Here is a 4,323-nt window from a genome sequence, read left to right as displayed (position 1 = left end):
TATGTATTGTAAGGAACCAACAACGTAGATGGATGTTGGTTGCTTAGAGTGAAGACATTTGTCCCATGTGTCATTGAGCAGAGAGAAGCGGAGGCAGTGGAAGGCCCCTAGAGCTTGTGGAACCTSTGGAGTCTTTAGGGGGGCAGCTGAGTGTTCCAGGGGACAATCTCTAGGCACACGTTCCACTCTAGAGCTCTCCAAAAGCTCCTCTCACTCAAAGCTGAGAGTGATCGAGAAGTGCTTCCAATCAGTCCTCAATAGGCACCCAGCCCCCCACCTCGCCCCTCCACCCTTACCCCAGTCCTTACCCCCGCCCCGATGGCCCGGCCACTGCCTCGTTCACCCCGCCGCCAAAGGACAATGCACTCGATTTGAAAGGAAAGCAGGGAAAAAGAGGGTCTCGTTGTCACAGAATTGCCTGTTTGCTGACAGAACCTTTAAAAGCACTACCTCATAAATCAAAACAGAGCATAATAGGCATTGTTCCTCCCAAGACCTACTCTTCCCACTGAACTGAGCCCCCTCCTCCTCTTCTCTTTTATTCTACTCCCCCCTTTTCTGCTTCTTTGGCACTCTTCTCAGAGAGAAGTGGGTAAAGTCAGAGGGGGAGGTTTTTATTGAAGGCCTTCTCTTCTTCTCTTGTGGTGGATTTGGCAGGTCTGTTTAGAGGGTCTCGTCTTCCCCGCTCCCTCTCTCTGTCCAGCTCTACCCTCCTTTTACCCTCTCCCTCCCTCCATCCCAACCCCCTACACTTGATTCACAAGAGGGATTCCCTGAGCTAGGATCACCATAATCTATCAGCATGCACATTCTACCTCGATCTCCCTCCCTATCCCTCCCTATCGCCAGGCCCCATTGTCACTTAGAAATCGGATTAGAACGAGAGCTGTGTGCTGGTTCTGTGTTGGTTTGCTTCTAGGCACTTTATGCAGCATGTTAGCACTACATAATACAAAAAGGTTGCCTGCAGTATCACCATTATTTCTAGAGAGAATTAGTGACTAATGCTTTGTATTTTAAGGCTGACATGTTTGGTTTATATTCCTTGAAGACATTCGAGAAGCCTGTATAAACACTTTAAGTGGGATCAACGCTCTTGAAGAAACAGTAGTATGTGTGTGAGCAAAGAAAGGAGTGCAATCCAAACACACACACACACACAGGCACACACACACACACACACACACAAGATTGCACACACACAAGCACACACAAACGCAAGCAAACACACGCAAGCACACGTGCATACACACACAGTCACGTACGCGCACATGCATGCCTGCGTGTGTTAGCATGCATGCGTGTGTTTGTGTGCAAATGTTTGTGCATGTGTGTGTGTGCATGTGTTTGCTTGCACTGCTTTCTTCATGCATGCGTGCCTCCGTGTGTATGCGTGTGTGCTTCCGTGTGTGTGTGTATAATCAGTCTGTTTGGCTTACACTCCTTTCTTCTCTATCTAATAATGGTTTTGCTTAAGGAGAGATCTGTCATGCTCTCGCAGAGAGATTCAGTGCATCCCCCTGTTTTGATTTCAATAGGCAGTTAATGAGCTTTTGGAAGAAGCCTTGGTTCTCTTTCCCCTGCTCCCTTCTCCTCTTCTGTGTCAGCAATCAAGCTGATATGATCCTAATTAGATCACTGGCTGGCTCTTGAAAGACTCTGTTGATACTACACATACATATCTGTCAAGAAATGTCCATGAACCATTTCATTAGTTACCTCACATCACCCTGGGCTTTCTCTCCTTCATTTAATCTCTCTCTCTCTCTTACTCTCTTACTCTCTCTCTCTCTCTCTCTCTCTCTTTTTTTTCTTTTTCTTCTCTTTTTCTCTCGTGCTCTGTCTTTTACTTGATTAGCTTTATTTTTTCTCTTTTTTCTTTTTCTTGCTTCTTTTTTTTCTAGTTTTTCTTTTTATTCACTTTATTTTATTTTTTTTTTGTTTTTTTTCTTTTTCTCTTTTTCGTTCTCTCTCTTTTTTTTTCGTTCTTTCTTTTCTTCTTCTTAATTTCCTTTGTTTTCTGCTTATCTTTTTTCTTTTTTTTATTGCGCTTCTTTTTTTCTCTCTCCAATCTCTCTCTTCCTTTCCTTTTGTTTCTGCTTTGTTATCCTTCTTTTTTCTTCCTTTTGTCTACTGTTTTTTTTTTTTCTTTACTAGTTTTTTTTTTTTTTTCTTTTCATCTTTTCTTTTGCTTCTTGTTTCTTTTCTCTTCTTGTTCTTTCTTCGTACTTTCTTCTCTACTATCTCTCCTTTCTGATTCTTGTTCTTACTGTTCTTTTCTTCTCTGCTCTTTCTTGCTTATCTTCTTTTCCCTTTTTCCTTTTTTTTCTACTCTCTGTGGCTTTCTCTTCTCACTTCCTCTTTTCTCTTTCCCTTTTTTTTGTATTTTCTTGCTGTTTCTTATTCTCACTCTTTCTGTTTTCTCTCTCTATTTCACTCTCTCTCTTGTCTGTATTCTCTCTCCTCCTCCCTCCCTCTCCAGAAAGCGATTTTTTACTCACAATTTCCCACTATAAAAACGTGACCACTAGTGCATTAAAGGAGAGCCAGCCAGTAGTACATGTCAATGAATTAACCATGAGGTGCAGTAGTTTTACATGAACTAGATTCTAGAGCAGAACTGAGGAGGACATAGAACTGAAGGAACTGTAGGACAAAGAATGGTAAGCTTAGGTCTATATGGCAGCCCCAATGCTCTTACAGCAGACATGGTGTGTAAACACTCACGGTGGGATTACACGTGCAGGGACAGGGTCTTTTACAATGGCTGTGTAACTCTGGCCCTGCACACACAACACAGCCTGCTACATAGGGACAATAGGGCTAACGGGAACCCTTATCTCTGTGTGCACCCTGATAGCCTGCCTGCATCGGTTCATCTCTCCTCTTCTCTCTCTCTCTCTCTCTCTCTCTCTCTCTCTCTCTCTCTCTCTCTCTCTCTCTCTCTCTCTCTCTCTCTCTCTCTCTCTCTCTCTCTCTCTTCTCTCTCTCTCTCTCTTTCTTTCTTTCTTTCTTTCTTTCTTTCTCTCTCTCTCGCTCTTACTATCTCCCTCCTCCTTGCTTTCTCACTAACTGTCTGCCTTGCTTGCACTGGGGTTCAAGCAAGATAGTATCAGTATTCTAGTGTGTATTTATACATATGTGTCCTGCAGGGTTGTACAGTATGTATCAAGACTGTGTGTGCATGTGTGTGTTAAGGAGCGTGCCTAAGCACATACGAGTGTAAGTTCCTGTAATCTCCGGTTTATAATAGCACCCCTCACCTCCAGCTAGCGAGTATCAGAACCAGAATCACATGAAGACATCAGAGACGTACGGGGTTTCCTGCCAGAGGCTCCAGGGGCTCTCCGCCAGGGAGGGAAAGGGGATCCGTGTCCCGGTGTCCGTCAAAGCCCCTCTTATTGCCTCGCCATAATCCACTCTCTATGATTGTCCACCATTTCTGAAACCCGAAACCATCTTGGCAGCGGAGAACATGTTCACTTTTCATTCAAATGCCTCTTGATCATAGGTTCTGTATGTAACTTATACGTTTCACTCCCTCTACCACAGCCGTACTGGCTGGCCCTGGTCCTGTTAGAAACATTGGGTAAAGTGAAACATGTTGAGTCTCCTTTCAGACAGCTCGAGGGCTTATTGTTGAAGCACTCCGCCATGGGCACGCCACAGAGAGCTGTAGCTAAATCAGTGAAAGGCAAATTAGGCTGTGCTTTGCTGCCTAAGCGGTTAATGGTGTAAAGAGGCAGGGTYGATTAAGATTTAAGCCCAGCCTCACTGGACCATTAGGGTGGTTGGCAGAGCCAGACAGACAGACAGGAGGGATGAGACAGTGCACTTCTCTGTGTTTTGTTGATCAGATTGTAAAATAGCCCAGGTTTAATAGAAAAAATGGTTCTTCATAGAATTTGATTGTAAATTCTACACTACACAGAATTTTCTTGTAGGTGGATATTTACTGAGGAATATAGGTGTATGACTACAAGCYATGTGAGGGCCTCTAGCTTGTGTGTATGTTTTTAGTGAGTGGTGTTTATGTTGGAAGGCTGCCTATAGTAATAGGTTGGGAGCCCTGTAATAAGGCCAAGCGGCCTACACCTACTGACTGACTGACTCATTGATTGTAGAACACAATGCTCTCCATCTGGTTGATTACATTATGCAAGATATATTACATTATGCAAGATTCTCTTCCTAACCACCCCCCCTCTCTCCCTCCCCTCTCTCTTTCTCTCTCTCTCTCTCCTACCTCCCTCTCTCCCTCCCACTCTCTCTTTTTCTTTCTCTCTCCTACCCCCCTCTCTCTCCCTACCCCCCTCTCTCTCT

The sequence above is a fragment of the Salvelinus sp. IW2-2015 genome, linkage group LG8, assembly GCF_002910315.2.
Source record: "Salvelinus sp. IW2-2015 linkage group LG8, ASM291031v2, whole genome shotgun sequence".
In the NCBI taxonomy this organism is placed as follows: Eukaryota; Metazoa; Chordata; class Actinopteri; order Salmoniformes; family Salmonidae; genus Salvelinus; species Salvelinus sp. IW2-2015.
Note: the sequence above shows the minus strand (reverse complement) of the source record.